Source organism: Anopheles coustani, chromosome 2, assembly GCF_943734705.1.
Source record: "Anopheles coustani chromosome 2, idAnoCousDA_361_x.2, whole genome shotgun sequence".
Taxonomy (NCBI): domain Eukaryota; kingdom Metazoa; phylum Arthropoda; class Insecta; order Diptera; family Culicidae; genus Anopheles; species Anopheles coustani.
This window is the reverse complement of record NC_071289.1, coordinates 3345938-3372520: the sequence shown is the minus strand read 5'-3', so window position 1 is coordinate 3372520 and position 26583 is coordinate 3345938. Positions and strand designations below refer to the sequence as shown.

At 47.7% G+C, this 26583-nt stretch overlaps 1 protein-coding gene across 1 annotated transcript in view; it reads right to left on the bottom strand.

The window, feature by feature from the left end:
• Positions 1-7021, bottom strand: part of LOC131265989 (klarsicht protein) — a 153566-nt gene extending 146545 nt beyond the window's left edge. The window contains exon 1 of the mRNA XM_058268315.1: positions 6774-7021. The gene's annotated coding sequence lies outside the window, so the exon portion shown is untranslated. The remainder of the gene's footprint in view (positions 1-6773) is intronic.
• Between the last annotated feature and the right edge of the window lie 19562 nt (positions 7022-26583).

The window sequence follows — 26583 nt, the reverse complement described above, 5'->3', positions numbered from 1 at the left end:
AACCATTCTGCACTTGTCTCGCCGAAAGCGGGACTAAAAAATGGGTAGAGTTCGCATCGCCCCTTTTGGACGGTCGTTTCGCGACCACATGTGCCTTTGGAAAGATGTTTGAAATTGAAAATTCAAACAAACGAAAAAAAAGCGAAAAAAAAACGTCGGACCCAAACCGTTTCCTTCCCTGCGCGGAAGATTAAGTAATCGTTGGAGGCAGCCGGAATCGACGACGATCGGACCACATTCGTCGTCATCGTTTGGGCGCTATTTTAAGGCATTCTCGCCAAAGGATGACTCGACACCGGGGATGGAGTTGGAAGTTGGCGTTGTTGGGTTGGGTTTTAATTTCGGTTCCGGTCCAAAGGCGTCCACCAAAGCTGACGACACACTGCAAATGCCGACCGACTGCGAGCGGGTTTCGGCACCGGCGGTGAGTTAAATTAACGGGAAATGAGATTTTTCCCGCCTCCTATCCGGCTCCAAATCCCCAAAAGCATAACCCATCTGCTGTGAGCAAAATAAACAAGCAGAAGACGAACAGAATTAAACGCGCACCGAAGTTGCCAACATGGTCTCCGTGGCGGAAAATTCGGTAGAATCGATTTCTATCGGCCACGGTACGATGGTTATTTCAGTACCGACGGGGTTAAGAGTTTAGATGAGCGATCAACCGATCACCCGACGAACCGAAGATGTACAAAGGTCGTCCAGCCTGAGGCCTTCTTTCATGGTGAGTGAATTAAAAGCAAAAAAAGGGAGGCAAATCCGACGTAACCTCGGTCACTAATTGCGGGGTGAAATTCCTTGCCAAATTTGAAACCACGACGAGCGGCTTACGACGACGACTCGACGTCCAAACTAGCCCGTTCCTACTGGATGCCGCCAAAGGAACAACCGAAGACACCTCCGGGTGAAGATCCCCGCCGCCGCCGCCGCTCACACAAACACAATGGGTGACGCTAATTGAAGCCCAGGAAGAGAGCTGTAATTTGCAAACGCTCCGGCAGCGGGAAGGAACGCGAAAAAATCACCCGTCAATACACCAGAGAGCCCGCGAAGAACTAAAATTAAAAGCAAAAAAAGCCTCACCAGAAACCAACCAGTAGATGATGGTGGTTCCGAAGTGCACGGCGGGAAATCAATCGAACGGTGGAACGATGCTCTAGAAAAAAAAGAAGCCCAGCCGACTAAAGGGACGTGATTGTGAAGTGCTTTGATTGGCAGCTGGAAAACCACAACCGGGGCGGTATTGATGATGTAAATAGAAGTATAGCGTTAGTTTTCGCGCTCAGTTAAGGCACGTTTGGGATGACTTTCTCCGAAAAGGTACTGGGTGCAATTATTAGGAAGCAATCCTAGAAGATGATCAGGAGCAGACAAGAAACTCCATTCAAATGGAGCCAAAACAGGGTCGACGGTGGTCACACATGAAAAGGTAAGTGAAACACACACAACCATTATGTAACGGATATAAAAACAAAAAATTCGCAAAACTCACAAACGCCTTACTCACATTCCGAATGTGATAGAGCAAAAACAAAAATGTATGAAAATGATGAAAACAAAATCGTACAGTTTACGCCATTCATAACGCGGTTCGAAAAGTGCAAAATGCTAATTGAATGAATTTTAAAAGCACTCCACTATTACGTGGTTCATCATGCAATGGTTATATAAAATTTTACATTTCTAGAAGGCCTTTTTTCTCGAAAGGGATATGACTCACGGTCGTGTGTTGTGCTTTAAGTACGTCCTATTTCAAGAAACCGAGTTGATACCGATAAAATGCCATTAAATATGCAAACATTTTTTTTTTTTCTAAAACACAATGTTGCAACATGTGAGCCAATCAATTAACTCGAAATGTATATTTATTGATGGAAACTCATTGGGAAAATCGATTTCCGCTCATTACTGGGGTATGTAAACAAAACCCGCCGCGGCGTTTGCCACACATTCCATCCCCCTTACTACCACCATTCCACAACATGCACTAATGAGTTGTTAAGTTGTTTAGTATCGAGGCCAAGCGCGTCCAAGCTCACCGACGATAAGAGTGACCCGTTTCCAAGTGGAAAGTGAACAGATACATAAATAAATAAATCATCTATGTCAAAACAACCCACTCGTAAACATTACGCTGAAGCATTTCGGTAGAAGAAGCATAAATCATCACGCATAAAAATCATCGTAACATAGCTTGAACATTACCATACCATCTACTAAGAAAATAAATTTAAACAGTCATCCTACATTAAGATGGTTTTGAAGATGCAAAGTGATATTGATGCTGCGGGTTTGTGTTTCTGCAACAGGTTGCACATCCGGATCCGAAAAATGTACCAATAATGAAAACAAACGGCCAACGTCAGCTGATTCTGGGCAGGAGAAAGAGAGTTAGATTTGCTTTTCCCTTTTCAGAAGAGACGTCTTTTTTGAATAAGAAAAACGGCGCTAGGCGCATGCTCCCAGCTGATGTTTGGGAAAAACTGTCTACGAAGATAAACAACAGGGAAAGTACCGGCCGGCACTAACTCCTGCTGACAACCTCCCCACACACACACACATACAAGACTAAAATGGAGGAAAAAGGACACTGGAGGTGTTTGCGTTTCCAACCGGAGCTGTCCTTGAAAATGGAACTCGGGGTGCAAGCCGTTTTAAACCCAAATAATCGACAGGAGGAAAAGAGAAAACGCTGACGCAATGTTTATTATTGCTTTCCCCGTGGCAAGTACAAACAATTCCATGGTTGAATCATAAGTTGCAGCTATGGGAGAAGACAGGAAAACCTTCCTTTCCTGGCCGGGCGTGAGAAAATCGAGCGATGTATGTTTTCCTTCTACTAATCGAACCTTATTTCTCTACCAAAAATAAGTATGGCATACATTTTGCCAGGCGTATTTTCATTTGCCAAATTCCACTAAAAGGTACCCATCCCCCCCCCCCCCCCCCCCCCCCCCCCCGTCCACCCGAAAACCTTTATTTCACTATTAGTTGGTGAGAAAAGAAATTTACAGAATCGCGTTCAGGCATTTCGCGATCGCTAATGAAATGATTTAAAAAGGTCACTAGACCGGCATTTTCCTCAAGGCATTCATGGCAGGCACTGGAAGAGGCGGATTGTGTGTTTGGCTTTTATTTAGGCTTAATTTTTCCCTACCACTGCCGGAGAAAGTGCTCGAGTGTAGACGCGTCCTTCCCGCGCAAAAGTACGAAACAGATAGAAAGCCCGTCAAAACAGTCAAAAAATACAGACGCGGGACGGGGTGTTGGTTGCTTTTTCAGCCCGAAGATGAATCGCGAAGCTGAGGGCATGCAATTTGGATAGGCAAAAAAGAAAAGAAACAACCACAACACAGAAGAAGAGCATTCATCTTAACTCCCGTACGTGGTGGTAACACCTTCCGCGTGCCCGTGGTGTATTTTTAAATCCTCCCACCGATTGGCCATCCATCGCCCCGAAGAGATCTGGCCATATCTTGATGCCCGGTGTTCATGTTATTAGCTATCATAATTCAATTTGCCGCTTAGTTGGCCAATTTCCTGCATCGAGGAAAAACCTTCCCTCCTCCTCCTCCTCCTCGGTCCAAGCTCGCTAGTGGCAATATCGGAGGCAACCACCACCACCACCATCACCTCTTCCATAATTGGCTGCCTCATATATTTACACCCAAAAAAGCGCATTCGGTGGCGGTGGCGGCATCCGAAAGCAAAAAAGAAAATTTGTGATACTCTAATAGGGCACGAGGCGAACCTGCCTCTGGTGGTCTTCAGTTAATAAAGAGAAATGTATTGGTCGTCACCCGGCGGGCTGGGTGCGGGGTGGGAGGAGATATTCGATTAATGCCGAAAAAAGAGCGGCCACCACCAAGTGGCCCTGGGGGTCATTGCAGCCACCATATCGATGGGTCTACGACGTTCCGCGAACATTTTCGGGCATTTGCAGCCAGCCTGTCTCCCAGCCTGCCCTCCGAGCGCCAAAGGGTGAAATAACTACCCTTGGGCTGGGAAGGGGCTGAACATGAGAGATATTGCGAACTACTGCGCACAACCGGAGGGATGGCCGGAAAAGAAAGCCTCGGTTTTATGCTCCACTCGGCGTCACGGAAGAAACCAGGAGGAATCACCACCTCGCAGATGATGTCGGATATCTCGCAAAATACCATACCTTGCTGGGTCTGCTGCTACACGACCCGTTGTTGGCGGGAAACCAACGTTGCTCAGCGAAACTCAACCCAAATTAGTGTGAGCCAGTTTGCGCCGCGGACGATAAAGCGAACATGCGAAAGAAAAGCTTGTACTTTTCTTCCCTCCCCCCCGAGGAGGTCGTCTTCCCAAATGCTGGACTTTGAGATGTTGGAATTTTTTAAATGTTTCGTTTCTAGTTTGGGATACCTTCCAATCGAATGGACTGCGACGACTGTACAGCAAAAATTAAAAACTCCATCTGATGTACACTAGAGGAAGTTGATTCCATACGGCAGCAGCTCTTTTAGTGGAATTCATTCCACTGGTATTGAACAACTAACCAGAGCGCTGCCAGTCAACTATATAAAAAAACATTACACAGCCTTGCTTGCGATAAGGTCAACATCGTCCAAGAATTGCTCCGCGTTCCAACGCGCCTCCGGAGAGACGTCTGTGTGTTCAGGGCAGCCGATAAGAGAGTCGTTCCAACGACCGAGGTTTTTCCTATCAACTTGCTGAAGAAACGGAAGGCCAAGCAAACGTGCGTTAAGAATTTTATTCCGCGTGAACACCAGGGGGCATAAAGCATTTGATATTCCGTATTCCACACGCTGCACGGGACGACCATCAAATGGCACAAGAACGGTGCCCCCAGGAAGGCAAGCCGAAAACATGTGGCTAACGACCGTTGCCGCAGAATGACTGATTTGCATAGGAATTATGGGTTGTTATGTGTTTGTAGCAAGATCCGGTTATGAAAATCAAGCCGAATGTCAAAGAACATGAGGCGCGGTAAAAGTGTTTCTCGCTCTGACTTTGCGAAATTCACACACCACAAGCTCAAACCTGAAGAAAAAAAAACTTCTATCGAAGCGTAGCACTCGGATTTTTATCATACCTTGGTAAGGCAAATAAATTAAAAACCAAGAGATAAGCGGGGCTGCAGCACTGAGCTGATAAGAAAGCCAATTCGAAAGAAATTTATCAACGTTGATCAACGTTGTTTGGTGGACTGATTCGCAATTACACTTTTCCGAAATTGCAACGATTTTGTGTTATTTTATGTTGTTTCAGGGTAACGAAAAACCTCCGTTTTAAGAGTTGCTGAATAATTGCGATGAAATTATGTTGTGCAGAAAAAATACCATCAGTTGACGGGAAATCACACAAAACACGATCAAATAGAGACATCTGCAAAAAAAAAAACAAACATACTTTTAAATTGCGCCAAAGATGGTACAAGGCGACTGATGGAAATTACCAAATTTGCATAAGCCATTTTTCCAATTTCGTTCCATTCCATTTGCGGACTTTTCCGGAACTTCCTCGCGAGACGATTGACAAAGACGGCCATTACACACAGCAGATGGCAAGGAGAAAACACTTTTCCCCCGGTTCCACGTCCGTTCCACCCGTCATGACAATCGGGCCGGGCGACATCAACCGATTGGCGAATTATTCAATACGATCCGGTGAAGGGAGAGAGCTGGGATGGAGAGACGGGCGCGCATTACGTCATCCGGCCAGACCTGGAGGGAAAATGTCAACCCCCCGGGTGTGTGTTTTGATGCTGTTGCGTTTGTCTGCCGTTTTGCAGTGTTACAAAGTGCAGTCGGCCATAGTGTTACTTACTCACACGCAACGGGCCCCGCACCGGAACAACTACGGCACACAGCGAAGAACGTGTAAATGCTTGTAACGGCGTTTACGGCCTTCTCGGCGGGCCATTTTCCGCATAGCACACCGAACCGAGAACCAATCGGCCTCTCAACCGGTTCTAGGAGGGCCGAGCTCCATTCCTTCTTTGGTCTACGAGATGGAGACGGATGGGGGGAGGCGGGAAAATAGTGAGGAAAACATCCCACGACCAGTTTTGGGGCGGACGAGGACAAGCGTCGGTAGCACTAGCCATTGCTCCGGCCATATTGAAATGCTGATTTTGATCGGATTAAAACCGCGCAAGAATGGAAACCCGGTGCAAGCGCCAGCTGATACTTTGAAAGTTTCTTGAAAAACAGCAGTGTCGCTTTTCGATGAATTGAAACGACGGAGATCGAAGGTTTCGAGGTTGCTTGGATGGAAGAAAGAAGGTTGCCAAATCCCCCCTCTTCAACGCCAAGAAAGCCTCTGGCCTCAAAAAGCAGGTCGAGTGGAGCCTGAAGTAAAGGGAGGTAAAGAAGGAGAATGAAAGCAACACCAACACCAAGAGCTCCGGCGGTGCATACAAGAAGTAATAACAAGCATCAGAAGTCACATTATGCAATTTGTCCGTCTGGTTGTTGAGGGGCAATGTGCGTGTTTCAGCGACATGATTGCAAAAGGGCATCCCAGCAGTCTCTCCTTCCCTTATTGCATTCTTTCCTACACACACACATACACTCGAGTGCATCATGCTCTTGGAGCCTCATCCGACGTTCCCCTTTCTGACAGGTGCATTCCGCAGAGATGAAGTGCATCCAGAATGGAGTCATCCGTCCGTTCGTCGTACAAAGCGAAAGAGTCGCTTCAGCAACATTAAACCAAGGCGGCGTCAAGGTTATGGCCGCCTGGAAGATGCATATGTTATCTACGCCGTATTGGATATTTACATTCAATTGCAGCTGCCGTTGTTCGTCTCTGAAGAGCTCGCCTTCTTCGATGTTGATCGATCGGATACCGCTTCCTTCCTTCCGCTACTACTTCCGGTGCCGGCGTCTGTCTGCGAGCAGATGAGTAATAATTCTTATTCCTTGATGACGCGTTTCTCACTTTGCGGTCGTATTCTGAGCACACACTTCGAACACACAGCACCAAAAGCCACCGCAAGAACACACTGTGCTGGCAGAGCTCAATTATGCTTCCTTTCTTCACTTCACCACAATAACACCGAAAACGCCGTCCACCATTGGCGAGGGGGAACTTTTGCGACGCCAAGCGAAGGACACACGGATGGCGACGATTTCGCGATACTTAATCGTAATGGTTGGCTAAGAATATCAAACGAGTTATCTACACTTTTAATCTACAGAAGCCATCCGCTTGAGCAACGCACACTTCCTTCGCTTTCTGTGGCATCAAAATGCCAAGAAGTTTCCTCTTCTTGCTCGCGTTCTCTTCCTCACTTCAAGAAAATGATTCCACGCACGCTAATTTCGCTACACTTCGCACCACACGCGACCGACAGTTAGGGATTTTTATTTAGTTGCTGTTACCGTTTGTACCGTGTTTGGATAGCAAATCACTTCACAAATTTGATACAATTTATTTCTGAATTGAACGCGCACCTTAGCGCAACCAAAATCTACCCATTCCGTGCCTTTACGTCTCGCACTTCACACTGCGACTGAATGATAGAGTCGACAATATCGACTAGTGTTGGCAGACTCGGGATTCGGTAGACCCGAGGTCTCGAATCTAGGCGAATTCTAAAGGATTGAGTCCCATTTGACAGATTCGGAAGGGGATTGGATCAATTAGGATTCGAATCACTTTTGATTTGTTTGAGACTCTATTTGATTCGGTTTTGACTTGATCCAACTCTATGTTAATTTGATATGAGTCGAATTAGTCACGTTACGAGTTAATCTATCAGTCTTGGACTGTTTGATGGATTGGGATTTGGGCTTGAAGATCCGGAACTCAGAATGGATCTGAACCGAAAGATTTGAATTCCTGCAGGGATTCAGTGCCCCCACCACTAGTATCAACGCCTTAGACAGATGCTCCGGTCCACTTGCGTTTATATCACTGGGTTTAACTTATAAAATGCATGGCCAGTCGAGGGTAAAGTTGGATTGAAAGAGATATTTCAATCTTGCTTGACATGTGTAAACGATTGTTTGAAAAAACCTATTGTTTTCCATTGCTCGGTGTTAAGTTCACAACTCACGAACCAGGAACACCAAAAATGTATCGAAAGGACCAGCTCTAAGCACCTTGAGCACCTAGCTATCGCTTCAGTTACTTTTACTAGGTAGGTAGGTACAATAACTAGGTCGGAAATATTCATTCGTAGTGGTGGGAAAACCAATTCTGGAGCTCCGAATCCGAATCCGAATCCGTCATATCATGCCCTGTTTGAGAAACATGCAGAAACTGATTGATTTACACGAGTTTATTCCGAGAAGAATGGCACTTATTTTATTTCAAGAACAAATATAACAGCGTTAATACTCAAATTCAAGCCGTCGTGTTTCAAACAGCGAACCAATTTCTTTTGATGTTTTTCCACGATTCCGAATTGACTTTTTTTAAATTGTACATCAAGGTTGCTTTACCTTTTCGCCCTTCAGGCGAACTCGTTCCCACACAGGTGTTTTTCTCAAAAACAAAAAATAATGGTAACATTTCACCTTCGTCAAACTTGCGCTTCTTGAAAAGATCAATCATTTGAGGGGTTCGTTTGTGGCAATCAAGTCAAGAAACTAAAAATGTATGCGAGAATTGGTTATTTTAGCCAAATGTGCCACAAGTGGAAACATTTTGTTGCAAGAACCTTGGTCATCGCATACTTCGACGCCGGTCGAAACCGACAAGTTTCCGTTCATTAAGTGCTGAGACTTCGATCGAGTCGGACGTAGTGCGGCCGTGCGGCGTTGACCGAAAGTGAGGTGCAGTTAAAGGAAAAAGGTTTGTGCTGTTTGAAACACTCCAAGTGGCGTTAAAAATAGCAAATATTCATCGTACCTGACAATTCAATCGAATCCTACAAAAAACACACGACAATGTTTATGTTGTGGGGGTGGTATAATCTTGTGCCCTGTTTTCCACCAGTAAATGGTGTATTGCACAAGAGTAGCACAAAGTGAATTGTGAGAAGTGTTGTTTTTTTTTAAATTGTGAAAACGTTCACTGCGAAGGAAAAAGTGTACAAAAACACAAACTACTAATGTGCAAAGGTAGTGTGATCAGTTGGTTTTTGGTGAACCCTTGCCATTCAAACGAATGGTGGAGCCACCCCACGAAAGTTCAAGTTCAGCTCCCCCAACCGCTTTGGATGTGTCTGTGGAGCGGACGACAAAAAGAAAGCTCCCCAACATCTTCGCTTTGTCGTCTAAACTAGAAAGCAGCAAGCGCATACCTGTGTGCGAATGTGAAAGGGCTAAAGTTTATGCAAAAGGGGTGGTTGTTGCGTTTTTCGGTGCGTAATATTCTCGTCTCGGCTTTTCATGTTTGGGGGGTTTTTGGTGGGCGCACGTGTTTCGATAAAAACATTCGATATTCGATTGTTTTGATTTTCCTCGCATCGGTTCGGGAAAACTCGGTTGAAATGAGAACGCCATGTGCGTGCTGTAAAGGGGTGGCCTTCACCGTCTTCTGCGGACATATGATGGCGAAAGATGTCGTAAACACAAGTGCTAAGAATAAACTAATGCCGTGACGTCGTAAAACGTGGCACCAACCCGTGGCGTTTCCGAAGCTAAAAGGTGCCACCCTGGGGGGGTTGTCGTTTCGCGTGCATATGTTTCCATCCCCCGCGGAGGTGCGGAAGATCAGTGCGCTTTTCGCAGCATAAAACTACCCCCACCCCTTCCCCCGAGAGCCGCAGAAGAAGCATCAGCAGCAGCAGCTTCATGCTCCAGCAGCATGGTGTGCGTGTTGTGGGGCTCATGTGGGTCCATCAGGTATTGGATGTGTGTTTGTGTGCGAGAGTGTGTGGTGTGCTTTTTTAATGTCAATAAACTCTGCGTGCTTGAATGGAAGCAGCGCGAAGCAGCAGCAGAAGCAGCAGAAGAAAAGAAGCACCTCGCGACGAGTCGTTTCGAGAAGCAATCTAAAGGAAGGAGAGTCTGCTGTGGATGGTTGTTTTTTTTCCCCGTTTTTTTTTATGGTGCCATTTTATTACGAAAGATTTAGAGCCTTTCTGATGCACTCTCGGCGGAATCTCCGTTTCAAAAAGAGTGTTTTCCATGTTCATGCTTCTATTTAGAGTGGTTTTCCTTTTGTTCGACATTTTGATTTTCCATCTCTAGGTAGGGAAAGGTGCATACGCAAGTCGGTGCGCTCACACACATGCATACTAGATTCGGTTTGCGACTGGACACTGCGCAAGAAAGGATCAGTTGTGGTGGTGGTGGTGGTGGTCAGAAAGGATTGAACTGTTCGTAACAACGAGCGCCATGTCGCCGGCGTTGGACGACCTGCTATCGGACAGAAAAGGTAAGTTTTTTGCCAAAGATTAAATGTACCCCCCAAAAACCATCAAGCTCAACCCAAATTGCCACTTCCTCTGTCAAGGTCAAAGAAGCCACAAGGTCACTTAAATGTGAAGGAGCAACCGAGCGGCCAGCGTGATCTTCTTTTTTTTGTTGCATTCACGACCAATCTGCATACGAATTGCATGCATTATTGTCCATTGCAGGCGCGTGCATCCTACTTCCCACGCCGCGCCTCCCAACCACCACAAAACCGTGCTTCGTTTTTTTTTTTCAAGATGAAGTGACGATCGTTGGTCTGTTTCTGGTTTTTTGTTCCATTCTTCTCCTTCGTCAGAAGATGATTCTCCATTTTTATGGCAGATTAATTTTAAAGAAGACAAAAGTAAAACTAACAATGCTGCACAGCGGCTCAAAATTGGGTGTTTGGAATAATCATAAGATTGATATGAAAAATTCTTACCAAAGTACAAATCTCCAGTATTGTGGAGAAAACATAAATGAACTACTTAAACTTATACGAATAAGAGAAGGTTAAGAAATACGATCAAGTAACAAGGGATCTAAACATAACAATTGTTTAAAGACCATTGAAGTTGTCATATCCCAAAACTAACAACTGTTACCTAAGTTTGGTCTTATCTAAGAATACATGAAACTGTCCACCTAACTCGTTTGAGTAAGCCACACTGTGCGGCGGCACAGATGAGACACGGTGTAAAAAGAAGGAATCCTCAAGAAGATGGATGAACAAAATAAAACCTGAATCCATTGAATAAATTCGCCCTCCCTGTATGAGCTGAGCTGGCTGTCTGTTTATTTTACTTGAGGTGGTTTCGTGTTCTTTTCCTTCCCGCCTCGTCTCGAACGTGTTCGTGTTTGACCTTGGCGAATGGGATCGGTGTCCTTGTGTGTCCGCATTCAAATTCGTTTGATCGTACCGGGGAAGGGGAAGGGGGCGCGAGAGTGTGCAGACGGACGTGTTCACCCCCGCAGAAGAAGTGGTAGAATAATAAGGGGTGTGAAAAAGAGTGACTTGAATCGACTTAACAAAAAGAGAAGCAACTCACAGTCAGACCCCTTCCGCGATCGGTTGGGTTTTTGTCGAAAATAAAGATGTCCTCTCGTGTTGCAGACGCAGGAAAAAGTTAATCCCTCAACACCCGAGAGAGAGGGTGGTCTGGCAGCCACCTGATGGATTGGACTCTGCATGACGCCGCGAAACAGGTCGATTCTTTCGCATCAAATTTCGCGTCCCGACGATCGCACCCTCACACACACACACGTACATGTGTGGGTGGTTGCTTGGTGATCGCGTTTTCGATCGACAGGAACGCGACTTGATCGCCTCCTCGCCTTGCTTAGAACCCTCGAAGTCTTCTGCTTTTCCGACCGTTTGTGTGTGCCTTTTGCTACGTCATCGACCTTTGGAACGTGCCTCGCATGCACACAAACAACGATGCTTCTTCCCAGCATAGACACACACACACACACACACACTTGTAAGAAGAGCGCCTCTCGAAAGTCCTTCAAGGTCTTTCGCACTTTGCGTCGACCCGAACCCGTCGCCGTTGCCTCGCGTTGTGTTCTCCTTTTCCCTCGTTATCTTCTTCGTCTTCCGCCATCGACCCGTTCTTCTTGCGCGTCTCGATCGTTGAGATCAAGCGAGATGATCTTTTCGAGTCTTCGTACAAGATCCTCTGTTTTTTTTTGTTGTTACGTTTCGTTTCGTTTCCTTCCGCCTCGCGCCGCATCCGTTTCCTTCCTCTGCGTTCTTGGTGCCAAGAACCGAAAAATCGTTCGCCATCACGTAAGGAGGTTGGCCCACTCGTTTGCCACAAGTTCCAGGCAATAATTACAAGAAACGGCCGAAAAACGAACCCAAATCGAACAGCAAGAAACGGGAAAAAAGGTCCACGAAAAGCACACACACATCATCCCTTCTTCGGTTCGGCCGGTTGATGGTTGTGTTGTTTTGCCTTCAACTTCCTCTTTCTCTCCCCGTCTTTGGGACGTTTTATGTTATGTTATTTTTATGTTCCCTTTTTTCGGGAGGTTTAAAGGTTCCTTGCCGGACGCGAACGGTCGCCGGCCTTTTTCTTTGTGCACCTGCGCGCAAACCTTGCGCGAATTAGTTTCTTCGCACGTACCTTCGCCGCCGACCGTTTCCGTTTTCTTAAGTTATGTTTCTAATCATGGGGAAGGTTTGATGGAGTACAGGGGGCAACGATCAGCTCGGGCTTTGAGCGTGAATCATTTCGCAAGCCACGATGGAGACACGTGTCAAACGCAAGCTGGAGATGAAGCGCCTTACATCAGAAAGGTGCCATTAAGGGGTTGCTTTTTATAATATCCCCTGTTCCGCTCCTTCATCGCCTAATCGGCACCGGCATGACCAAATGTTTTAAGAAAATTTGCTTAGCTACCCACTTCTTTTTTTGCCACCGGCAAGAACTTGAGACACGCAGGGCACGCCGGAAAGACGAAGACGAACCACGGGAACGAACGAAAGAACGAGACGATGGGGTGGGGGGAGAAACGCTTCGCACTGCAAAGTTCAAGGTCACCGAAAAGTCGGCACACAATTCGCATTCTAATGGAGCCGGATGATACGGGAAAAGGAAAAATAGAAACGTGAAGCGGCGAGCGGTAAGAAAACGGATCGCCTTCAAGAAGACGATCGTTCTTGATCGTTCCCGTGCGCTTTTCCCTTCTTCGCAGCAGGTCGTTGGCTTTCGGCGAACAGCGCGCAGCATAAACGACGGCCCCCGTGTGTGTTTCGGAAGCGCGCAATTCGAATTAAATCCTCCACCCCGTCCGTTTTTGTTTTTTCGTTTGGTTTTCGTCAAGTTTCTTTCCGTCTGTCAACGGAATCTTTGTGTGTGTGTGTGCTCAGCTTGTCGAAATTACGCCACAGTGACAACACTTGCCGTCACTTGCCGCCGCGGGGGTAATATTTCGATTTGTTTTGGTAGGGTTTTCCACCCCCCACCCTCCACGCCGACTTGATTGTACACACACGCGCCGTCGTCCGTTGACCTTGACTCATTGTTGTTGCTGGTGGTGGTGGTGGTTACTTCAGTAGCAGTGCGATTGGGTGGCAGAAAATGGAGGGGCCCTATCGTTTCCTTCCCATCGCGTACGCCCTCTTTGTGTGCCTCTTTGTGTGTTCACGGCGGAACGGAACTTCCATTCGCGCGAATTCATATCCCGCCTTTCCTTCCTTCCTTCCGTTCTTCCCTCCTTCCTTCCTTTCTTTCTTCCCCTTTTATTCGATACTCTTCAATCTACCTGCCGCTCTCGAATCGGGCTAGCGCCAGGTTTTTCCGGGGAACGTTTATTTTGAACAATTTAATTTTATTCTTTATCCTTGCAAAACGGGTTTTCTAAGAATTCGAATTTCGATCCGTTTCGTGCACCACAGCACGGAATGTTAAATGCCACACATTCCGAGGTCGTCTCGTTTCTCCGTTTGCCAATGCGTTTGATATGTTCCGCCCCGGGGTCTTGGAAGCAAACAATTTAAATGGCACCACCGTGCGACAACGTTTTGTTGTGTGATGTTTTCCATTCTTTCTTGATCTCTTTCGGGAATCGTAATAGGATCTTCTTGTTTTTGTGGTTGGGAGGACAGCGTGAATTTTCTTACAAAAACATCTTTTCCAAAGTGTTGTATTTTGGTTAAGAGACTTTAAAATACAAAGTGATTGCAGAAGATTACCAAACAGTTATCGGGTGATCAAGTGAGAAACATGTCTCAAAACAATTGGTAATTGGAAGGCCAAGAAGCTGATTTGTTCATTGTTTTTTATTAAGTAATCTTACCACATTTTAAACAAAAATAAACAGTCTTTAGCAAGTACTGCCCGTTGCTTAGGCTTTTTTGGTCTTTTTACTTTATTATTCCAAATTTAGATGGAAAGTTTTGCACGCCGTCGGGTTTTTCATACACTTCAAAGAACTCCTTTCTTGCCGCTCCATCCATGGTGGCCATTTTTACGCAATGATCCGGCAAGTGCATTATTCAATCTGGCCAGGGGGAGGGTAGAGGGGATCGGGGGGTTTCGGTCACCGCAAATGACCCGCAAAAGTTCGCGATCGCACGCCGCACAATGATGCAATCCCCGAACGCGCGTGCAGCACACGTTTGCATTGGCTGACGGGGAGGGGTTTGGGGAGGGAGGGACGGAAAATGGCAAAGAGAGGGTGGCGAGATCACCCCATCAATCAAAACCCCTCGCGTGAGAGAGTCAAACCCACCGGCGCAGAGTGCAGCCCAATTTCACGTTTTGATGACTCGCGCGCAGTTTCAATTATTTGCCTTTCGCACGTCTTTTGCACGATTTTTCGGCCACCCGATCATCTCCAATTACGCGTCGCGATCTAGAATCGGAGGGGGAGGCCTTTTATGGGGTTCAAAAAGTGTAATGATGTCCTCTCTTTTCCCGTCCCGCTCGCACGGATGACGTAGGGGAGGTCTGACAGGCCGACAGATTCGATCGATCGATGCAAGATTCGAGTTCGAAGCACGATCGATGTGTAACGCAATCGTAGCGAATTCGCGTTCGTCAACATGAGAAGGACACATGACGGGGAAAAAGGGCCTTAAAAAAGGAGGCGAGAGAAAGGGAGCAAGAAACGGAGTGACAATCAGTGGGAAAGCGGAAAATGGCAGAAGAAACGAGAGAACGCGAAAGGCAAAGCGCAAGGGGAGGGTTCGGTCGAGCGAAACCAATCTCCTCCAAGTCGAGCCCACCCAAGAGGGGGTAGAACCGAGGGGTGGAAGGGGACAGGGGAGGCACAGGTGAGGTTCGAAAGGAGCGAAGGCCAGCCAGTCGCGTTGATCGCGTTCCCGTTACTGCAATTTAACTGCAGCCACCTTCTTTTTTTATTTCTTCTCCATCGTCTTCGATCGGTCAGCTTCTTCTTCTCCCTCGCTTCTTTCTTTCCTTCATTCGCTCGCCATCCTCTTTGCCGCCATCTTCTCGATGCTTCTGCGTCGCTGCCTTGTGAAGCGAAACGGCCATCGCCGCGAGCCCCTCGATCGCACGACGATCATCGGTGGGCTCATCACCAATACAGGCGCAAACCACCCCTGAGCCCGGATCGGTGGGTTGTGGGCTTTTGGGCGCACGCACTCTCCAAACGCACACCACCAACACAACACAAGCCAATGGGGGCAGGTTCCTTCGGTGGGCTCTTTAAGGGACTGGAGATGCTTTTCTGGAGGTGGAAGACATTGAAGACATCGACAAGAAAGTGATGCATATTTGCTCTCCTCCTGAGGGATGCGGCGATTTATTTCTCGGTGTGTATGTGTGCTCGCGAAGGCTTTACTGAAAGGTTTTCCCGCAACCGATGACTCACCAGGAAAGGGTTTTTTTTGTTTCATTTTGTGTCCCGAAGATGTCTTCGCTGGCGCCGTAGATCATTACGTAGGTTGTGATTGATGTTGATTTTATGCAAATTTAAAATTTGTTAAAGGTTCTTAGGGTTTAACAACCCTCTTAGAAGAAGATTGACACCTCTTCGTGACACAAGAAGTATACGAATTTCATTTTAAAGTTCGTTAAGCAGACGACTCGCTTGAGTTCATGAGCCTAACATAAAACAGCAAACAGCATAAAAAAGCATAAAATATGAGACAAGTTTCTGCGTGGTGCACTTCACGTTCGATTCCGTGCACGGACCCCGTGATCTTACATCAGGTTGCAGCCGCCCCGCACCGCACCGCAACGCAACTGGCTCAACTTTGCGCAACGACATGCGTTTCCCCACGCGTTTCCCTCATTTTCCCTCGCCGATCCACTGTCAAACGTGGCTATTTCTATTTTCTTGTGGCCATTGGCTCGACGGAGGAATGGAAAATTCTTCCAACACAGGCCCCCTTCAGCCTCTTTCTTTTCGCGTTTCCATCGAACAAGGCTTCCGAACTCGAAGGCTGCCACGCTCGGTGAAGTGGAAATGATCGAGCATAACCCCAACACTGGGTTGGCTTGTTAGACTGGTTTGTATTTTCTCTACACTCTATTTTAACTAACATCCGACGGCATAGTTCCGCAGCACAAAGGGAAAATTATCGACCCAAAACATATTGTTGGCTTCTTTGCGTAAGAAAGAAAAGTTCTCTTGGGGGGACTGGCATGAACTTTTGACTTTGGTAACACTTACGAAGTTTTGGATGAATTCTTTTTCCACTTGTCTGATGTTTAAAACACTCAGAGGTTACCAAAGTGTTGAAGTCAAGAATCAATGCCCACTTTTAAAGAAACTTAGCACTCCCACCTCCTCCTCATCAGGTCTCGGTTTCGTTCTTGAGTTCCATGTTCTCCCTCGCACATCTAGAACTTCTGCGGGGTGTCAGGCCACCGCACTGCGCCTGTCTGTCTCTTGTGGTCTCTAAGTTTAGTCCTGCATGTTTTTTCTTTCCTTCGCTGCATTTGCCACCGCTCACGGCACTTGTCCTTGCATCGGAACCACCACGTCTCTCCCACACGCCTTTCGCGCACCAGAAGAACATGTATGCGGCATGCATTAATTTCAAGCTTCAATCGAAGGTATTCGAAAGGTGCGCCGCTCGGTGGAGTTGCTGGAGCCAGCCGGTGGGTGGGTGGTGGGTGGCTGTGCGAGGGAGGAAAAAGAATGGCACCGTGAACCGAAGGTGAGCTACAGTTGACGGTGGTGTTCGATGAAGTTGTGGAGTTGAGTTCTAAGGCTTAAGAATAAGACTCTTCGGAGAACCATACCGGGTTGTTTGAGTTAAATGTAAGCCAAGAATTCTTAGATTGGCGTGGAAATTAAACCGTAGGTATGGGTACAAGTTTAGCACCGTTCCGAATTTTAAACAGTTTTACCAATTGACTGTAATTTGTCGATCGCTTTGGCCAAGCCTATCTCTCAAACCGTTTCGCCAGAACATTATTTTTTGGAGTACGCTTGGAGGAAACAGCTGGTCAGACACTTTCTTCTCCACTCCTCCCCAGTGGCTGTGGGAGAACGATATGAAATATTAGCCGCCCGCAGAACACCGCACACAAGGCCACCTTATTCCTGGGACAGGCTGAAGCCGGCTCCACGACTTTTCAGGCGCTGCACAACCAGTTTGGTTGGGCCAATCCTCGAACAAATTGGTCAACAACAAGACTGCTGGTCGGTAACAACCGGTGTGCAATCCCCCGGGGGCCACTATCCACGAATACACACACACACGCACGCGAGGAAAAGAGCCGCAGGCGAAGGGACAATTTCCCAACCAGCGAGAGATCGCAAACTGCAGGAGAGCAAAACAAGAAAACGATACGACTCCAAACGACTTCAGCAAACGAGTCTCCACATCGCGTCCGCAAAAACCTTTTTCACTAGCCAGTTTTTCCCCCGCGAGCCCGACTTGGGGACTTGCGAAATGGTACGGCTTTTTTTTGTTGCCATTTGGTCGGGTTCTTTTTTTTTTCGGCAGATTTTCTCAGCTGTTTTGCTTTTTTGCCGCCGGTCCAGATTCGGGTGATCTATTTTTTGTTTGCCCTCTTGTTGTTCGGTGGGTTTTACTTCTTTTCTTCGTCCGCTTCGATGTCGCGTGTACCGGGTCCATGTTGAGATTTTGGACATCTTGGAGTGGAGGGAAGCGGCACGGGGGTTTCGTTGACCACTCCACCAGGCCAAAACTAGACGAAGGTTGTCCAGCGGGATGCTGGTTGGTGTGTTTTAAACCTTTTTTTTGTTTGCTGAAATGTTCAGTCGTTCGTGGTGTTCCTTCTCTGTCTTTCTTCTTCACCCCTTGCGAAAGTTTGCGAACCCCCCAGGGCAGGGGTCGTTTTTCAGCTTCGGTTGGACCAAACCGGTGAAAGGAAACACGACCCGCGCGGGGCTAGACAGCAGGGGAGCGGGTTGGGTACACAACACCGGGCCAGAATTGGATCACTGCTTCGCGCCGTTTTTCCGTGCACAGATCGCCGCCGAAGTTGGAAACAGCTGTTTTTTGGGCTCAGCTCGGAAACTCCGAACTCTTAGAAGCGAGAGACCGGACGATGGTAGCGAAAGGTTTTTGGTCGGCGTCGGCGTCGAAAACTGTTGAAACAACATTCGAATCGAAGGCTGATTTGTTGTCGGATCGTGTACCCCGATCTCCCCCGGGTACCGGATCGATGAATCATCGATCGAGCGCCTGCGCAATTGGGAGCCCAATTCTGGCGCAAAATCTCTGAAATCGCGTTTCCAAAATCGAATCAATGGGTCAGCGGAAAGAACCGCCGTGCCGATCACGCATTTCCCGAGGGGGGTTTTTCCCCCGTGGGACGATGTGACAGGTAACAAACCGGCAATATATATTGGCCCCACGATAATTGGCACGTGATGAATGTTCTAACATTTGTGCCCCTAAGGGGGGGTTCAGTTTTAGACCCAGCTGCAGCTTTGGGTTGTTCTGAGCTGACATGGCTTATTTATGGTACAGTTACCCTATAACATAATAATATGATCCGGAACGCTTCAGGACTTGTCTTGTGGGTTTGACAAACCCTCCCCCCGCAGGAGTTTCATTGCGTCCCCCACATACGTCAACGGAATCCAACGGCAGATTGATCCCCATTTCCTTCCCAACCGAAACTCCTCGACGAAGCTATAATCTCACCATGAATCACTCAATCGGACCTACGAGTTCTACCGCCCTGGAGTCTAATGGATGTGACCTTTCGCTGGTGAAGGCTTACACTAAAGAGCGAGGAAGCCTTATCAACCCGGGCGTGACATTCGGGAGTTGGTGAACTGCTAGATACCGGCCGGCAGTTCTCGTGAAAACCTGACCTAATTTCACGCAAGACCTACTCGCAGCGAGTCGAGAGTGACTCATTTGGAGTAGCACCGGCCAACTGTGGTTGGCTTTGTTGTGTAGCATCGTGTTACTCGATCAAAGATGACTTACGATGCGAGAAGCGAGCGAGTGAGCGAGCGTCGAGGTCTTTTCGGATATACATAGGCTTTGCGAAGGCCTCATTGGAGCGTAGCGGAACAAAAGGTTGTCGCTGATGAGTCACTCTATGTCTACACCCCGGACCAGACGAATTTACCAACGGTTGGATCTGACCGAAAGCAGCGTCTGCCGGAAGCCGACCACATTCACGACCGGTTACGCATGGAACTATTGGGAGCTCCTTCTTGGTTGGCCTTCATCATACTCAAGTATTTAGTATAAACCATGTGAATCTCTATATCTGACGCTATAGAGCGACGAATAGGAATGAGTGATCCTCCTCCAAAGATCCAGCCAGTTTCTGTAGAGCAGAAACCACTTATAAGATCTAGTCCAACCAGCGAGCGCCACACAGTTCATCGACTGACATCGACCTGGGAGCGACGACTTTCAACACGACCTTTCCCTTTTCGTGTGTGGTGGCTGCGAAACTGGCTGCGTTTTGGGGTCCGTCACACACACACACACACACACACTCTTCTGCTGGCGATTGTATGCGCTTTCGAACTCGCGATCGCACCCCGGCCATAGAGAGGAGCGTCGAAGATGCACTCCCCTCTGCTCGGGCACAGGGTGGCCCATCATCAGGCCGTCATGAATAATGCATGAAATCTTCGCACTCTTCGTTGCGGCGGTTGTTTCCGAAAGTATGCTCTTGCCTGCCATTTCAAAACTACTACACGTAGAAGTGGCGGAATGAATCACCGGGCACCAACATCCAGATCTGGCCAGAGCAGGATGATGATACCCCCGGTTAACTTGGCAGCCCTGCTGGAGGTGGCCTTTGCAATGACTCAATTTACCGTAATGCGAGCTTTGTCGATTGTGTCCAGAAAAGAGAGCGTTAGTGTCCAGCCTGCCTGCCTGCCTGCTGGACCACGACCACGAGATCGCTCACCCCGCGATAGCGTGTGGATGAACGCCGCACTGTCGCGTGCTCTTTTTTCTGTGGTTCCGCGGGACGTTTCTGGTTGGTTGGTTTTAGCCAGCAACAACAAAAAAATACCCGCTCAACTGTACGATCAGGTTGGATCCGGTAAGAGCCACTACGCGCTCTAATAACGCCCGACAACGATCGTCAGCAGCAGCTGAAGCGCACCACCCGGGTGGTTAGCTCTCGTCGGTTGGCTGATGCAGAAGGGGAAAGATCGCTTGACGACCTTGACTAACAAGGCAGCCCCAAAGACCGAGGGAAGCGCGAGCAGCAGCAATAACGCGAACTGCACGCCGCTGTCTGATTGCGTAAATACGATGCGCGAGCGTGGGTTTGGAGGTTTGAGCTTGTGTGTGTGTTTGTGTGTACGTGTGCTGGTAGTTTAAGTCAGGAGGGAGTGTGTTTCTTCTCGTCTCGAGAGCTGCGATAAGGACCGAGAAGCATGCCCATCCCGCGGTGTGTGGCGCTCATCACCCATCACCGTTACTTGAAAGGTCAATCCGTGGTTGTTGTGGATGTTGATGCCGATTCTCGAGTGCAACGGCTGTTGTTTTGCTTCGGCACGACCGATTCCTCGCTCACATCATGCCTTGATTAATTGGTCAATTGTTGATCTCTGAAGGCGTTCCAAAGTTTGAGTTTTGCCCCAAACGTGCATTTTAATTTTTCCTTAAAACCAACCATTCTTAACTTAGATGTTTATACCTTCATCGTTAGTTCTAAGTCCTTCTAAGAAGATCATTGTTCCTATATCTTGATGCGCATACGACGGTTCAACCATGCGCCATCGGACTCACGTACGCCGACCACACTCGGTCACGCGTAATACCACGCGAGATGGCATCAGTGATGGGTGCATCTCCTTCCCTGATAATTCTGGAACACAGCGACCAGGAGGAGAAACTCTCGACTTATACAATCGCGTCTATGTCACGCGCAAGTGTGAAGTTGCTTTGCGCGAGCACGTACCGAAAGCCACGCGAAGTACAAACTACTAGCCAAAGTCCTTATAGTTCCGGTCCGCTTAATGACCTCACAAATCCAGGGTGGGGCAGGGTTGGGGTGCGTCCGTTTACCTCGGGGAAGGTTCGAGTTCCGTGAATTCTGTAATGATGATGACCGCGCTGGCACAGGGGTTTGTGCTTGTTGGCACGTTCTCTCTTCCTGGTTATGACGCATTGATTCCTGCTCTTGTACCCATAGAGAAACTCGGTTATCGGGAGCTCTCGTTGCTTGGTGATTTAGGTAAAGATTAACAATGTCTACATCATTTTCATTAGGTCTGATTTGTTTATCCCTTCGTCAAACCTAATGCAGTCGACATAGAACTTGACATGATTGATTTTATGCCAAGACTAAAGAATACAAACGGCGAAAAAATGCCACGCCACTGTGAACCTTATACGTCGCCTTATGGTATCATGATCTGCTTTACGAGACACCTCTCTGATATGAAGAAGAACGATTATTCAATCTTCCAACTGCCAGCATCGCAAGGCAATTCCTCGCCCCGTTTAGTTATTATGCTTCAGGGTCGTTGACATACCAGATGTGCCAGAAGTTCGCTTCTTCGGGAGAATAGGTACGTACACACGCAACTAAAGCAAATTCGAAATTCTAATCAGCCTGAATCGGTTGTGGCTCAATTCTGACCTCCAAACGTGCGTGGCATATTGCGTACATTTCGAAATCAAATATCCAAACATATTCATCACCGACGGAACGAAGACATTCCGGGGTCCTTTCTTACATCTGATCATGTTCAAGAGTTGAAGTAAGCGAAATTTCGCCAGATCCACATTGATCATGAACTTTTGTTCCTCAAAAATCGTTTTTATATTGTAAACGTGTCTATGATGTTTCTTTTTCAATTTCCTGTCCCCCAAAATGTCCCATTAAGTGAATGAGAGAATATTAAAAATGTAAAACGTCCAAAGAAAGCCCCGTTAAGGGGCGCTCAATAGGATGGAATTCTGAACCACGTATCAAAACTGCCGGACTCTGGCTTGAGTGACACTCGAGCTGGGAGTTAATGGTAGAATAGCATGTTTGGAATGGCTGATGAGAATAGATTGCGTTATGTTTACTACTGTTCTCCTTCACCTAAGACGAGTTAAAAATAACATTTCGCAAAACCACACGTGTTGACTATTCTTCGCTTTTGGCATTTAATACAACCGGCTTACATTCAATCCTCGGCAATCGGCAACTCCTAAATCCTAAAGACGCCGCTGGCGGCCTTTTGGTGCGATTTTTCTCCTATTTTGGCACTCCGCTTTTGGACTCGTGAAGCATTTTTATTTTTCGGAGAATAAGAAAGCACGAATTGGTGCTTCGAAAAAAAAAGAAATATCGAGAAACTCGATCCGGTGGCCAAAGTGGAATGTCCATTCCGGTTCCTGTATTCGACGACTGCTCTTCCTCCCAGCGGCGCCCCAGCACCCAGCGCCGTGTGACAATTTGCATCTCTGTTTTTTGGCCATTTCTTCTCCATCGCTTCCCACTCCCTCGGCCAGGATAAATGATCGGTCGGATGGCCCGTTTGTTGTTGGCTTTGGTCGGCGCCGATGTTGCTTCATACGATGCACGGACGGACGGGGGGCACGCGAGAAGAATGGTGTATAAATAAAGAAAAGGTTTCTATCAAATGGAACCTAAAATGCAAAGTGAGGTGAAGTTCGCTTCGATGGAATCATCATCATCTTCTTCTCCGTGCATTTTTTTAAAAATATCTCTAGTCCTAAATCTTCCAACAGCGTTGATCTCAAACAAACCGGAGTTGACACTCGGAGCAGAAACCGAAGAAGTCTTCAGGTCCCTTTTCACGATCATTCGGACTTCGGCCGGGAGCGATCATGTTGGAACATGGGGAGAAGTATCCAATGTCAAGTTAAACGCCCTTCCTGCTCAGGTAATGTTGAGCGAGTGTGTGTGTGTGTGTATGCTCAAGACCCCCACCCTACCAGGTTCGGTGTCCAGCGCTTTCTTCTCTCGCTCGAGGAAGAATCGGGTCGCGCCCGTCGCTTCGGTTTGTGCGCCACGCCAAGAGAAACAAGAACTGAAGATTAACGGTGAAAATGAGTTCTTCGCGGTACCTTCGCGTCGTCTTCCCGATTTTCTTCCCCCGGACGCCGGTCTCTCGGTTCCGCATAAAACCACCGTTCGTTTGGATTCGTTCCTCCGTTCGGTTCTGTTATTTCTTTCCCTCCCGGTCCGGGGAGCATGTTGGGGGGCGTTTTGATGCTTTTTTTCGCGTCACCTTCTTTCACCACGGGTTGGCGTTTTTTACTTCTTCCTTTTACCTCATTCGTTCACTTTACAGTCCGCAAAGTTCGTCCCGGAGAAGGTGGTGCGTTCCTTCTCCTCCTCCTTCCGGTAGGTGGTTTCTTTCAACCCTCCTGTCATCTGTGGTGGCTTTAAAAATTTGCTCGCGACCGTGGCCTGTCCTCCCTGAATGTCACGGCCGTGTGGATTTCGCGGAGAAAAAGAGGGGGGGAGGCTTTGGTACTGGGATTTCCAGCGGAGAAGGCGAGTTTGTCTCGCTGAGGTCAGATGGGAATGAACGGGAAATGAAGAAACAAGTGTTTCGTAGCTCAAATAAAGAAAAGAAGGGGAAAAAAACCGGTGCGTATCTCAGCGGCGACACACTTGTTTTCTTGTTCTCCAAGTAGGAGAGAAGAAGAATAGAAGAAGAGCACAAGAAAATACAGGAGGAAGAAAGAGAACTTGTTGAAAATCGAACTGCGAAGGCGAAAAGGGATGCGAAAGGAAATATTTATCTCCGAAAAAGCGGATAACTTTTTTCTACAGAAAACAACTTCATTTAAATACCACGAATTTTGTATGTGTTGTTCATGTTTTAGAAGACAAACATATTTTTGCAAGTAATATCTATATCACTATTTGGTAAATGAAAAGAAGTTGAGTATTCAACGGAATGTATTGAGTGTATTTTCCTTTATTCCCCATTCAACCCTTTTCTACTCCATCTCTAGAAGTTGTTCGATGGTTTTCTATATCATTTTGGTTTTTTTTCATCCCTCCTTGCCCGTCCCTCGTCCACGGAGCTACCATTCGGTCGGCTTTTGTGAATATCTAATGAAATGAAGCGCTGCAACTTCCATTTCCACTTTTCTTTCCCTTCACCCGCGCCCAGGTCACCCATGTTGGGTGTGAGGCCCATTTTCGCATTCAGTTGCAGTCTGTCCTCGTCCCCGCCGCACCCATTTCCACGGTCTACCGGCCTATTCCTGTCGGAAAATCCCGTGGGAGAGAGACATTGAACTTTGTTGGATCGATACACACCGCACCGCGGGATGACGACGATGATGTTGATGATGGCGATGATGATGGGACGTATGACAAACACAACTTCCAAGCACACCAAACCAACACCAGCTCATCGGCGCGTTGCCACGACGGCTTTAGTGATTGGGTTTCCTTTTTTTTTTTCTTGTGGACGAAATAGAAGAATTTTAGAGACAAAAAATTGTAGAACTCGAGCAGTTTTTCTCTACGATTCCGAGGCAAAAATCGAACCAAAAAGCCTAGAAATCAAAACCGCGACGAGAAAACAACAAAATTAAAACTGCCCTGTGTGCTGATACGAGTCAAGATGGTCAAGCGAGCACACACAACACAAGACAGAGGTCCCGAGGGAAGCCTGTTTTTTCGCCATTTCTTTTTTTTCGTCCCGAACTGGAACAGGAAGAACGAAGATTGCGAAGGGCAAGGCGAAGGTGAATGTTTTTTTGTAAAACGTTGGAATGTGGCCTCGAAGAAAAAAAAAAACGGTTCGCCGGGACTTTCAGGGACGTCCGACATAATCGCGGTGCGAAAGAATAACAGTTGAATGGGTGTTTTTTTTTTTAATTTGCTAAATGGGCAGAAAATCAAGCTCGACTGCATTCCTGGCGTTTTGCTTCTAAAGTAGCACCTCCTCGGAGTTGGATGAACGCAAAGTAAAGAATTTCCGCAAAGGGGTTTTGCGAATATTCGCACAGGGCTCAAGGGCGGCGGGGGGGTTGAGTCACGGGAAATAAAGGTCCCCCATTTTCGAGTTTGACTGATTTTGAAGAAATCTCAAAATAGATGCACCCGTTCGTTCATCGTCTTGTAAAGAAACACTTGAGCGTGAGTGAGTGCATTGGTAAAGTTGCATCGGGAAACCGCATGATTTTAACTTGTTAAACGTGGGGGTAGGGTGGTGGATTGCAACTTGTCGAATGACTTGACACCGCAAGGTCATCTCCACCACCTCCCTCCCCCCCCCCCCCCCCCCCCCACAGCAATCGCGTCGTCACGGTGTTCGTTTCGTGCGCGGTGAAACACACAAACTTTGCCACACACGAAAATCGTACACCACGCAAATTAACCGGTTGAAGGAACACCGGGTGCGAGGGTAGATGGAGGTGGACACTTGACCAGTCGGCCCCTAGTAGAAGAAGGGGGTGGGGTGAGAGGAGGAAGAAGGCGCTGCTGCTTCGGCGACGGCATACTTTCGTCGTCGGCATCGTCAATCCCCCGTTAGCTTGAAGGTCAGACTTAGACACCGCTCCTTCCACCCTCCCCTTTTCCCGGTTTCCCCACCGCATGGCCAACCTGTCCACGCTCTACGCGCTGTCGTCACACCGGTCACGGTTGACCACCTCCAGGCGAAAAGGAGAAAAAAAAGGTTCACACTCGAATGAATTAATGTGGTTGCATTGCATGCTGCGTGAAGGAGGAGGGTATTCAGGGAGGGAGGCGGTGCATTCACTCTCGCAAGCGCAAATCCCTCATCCCCCCACCCCCCCTCGAGACGGTGAGCAGGAGACGGACCAGGGGTGCGGTGGCCTTGAGGCAGCAACTCCACTCCACTCCTTAATCCACCGTTTCCATTCTCGAAGCCATTAGTAACGCGGCTTATTAGTAACGGGGCCCGGGCCGTCTTAAGTCTCGCGCGATACCGGTCCTAGATCTGGGGTGTTAGATTGCACTTGCATCCACCCCTATCCCCCTCCCCCCTTTCCTTCCCCTAACAGACACACCAATGGGTCGGGCCAATATCCGGCCCACGATGGAGACGTTTCGTTCGGTTCGCTTTGTCGACTAAAACCCCCAGAAAACACCACCCCAAGAGACAACCGGCACGAGACGGCAATGATTGCAACATTGTGCAGCATCGGTCACACACTTGTTTGCCAACCCTTTTGATGGCCGCGGTCACGACGGCGGTGTTCTAATACGAGAAAGAATGGTGAAAGAATGTCACTCGCCTAGGAAAACTGTCGCGAACCTTGAGGCAACTGGTATTTGGTATTTCAATTTAAAAGAGAATGACCCTGTGGTGGATGTGATAGGGGATTAGATATGGATTGACGTTT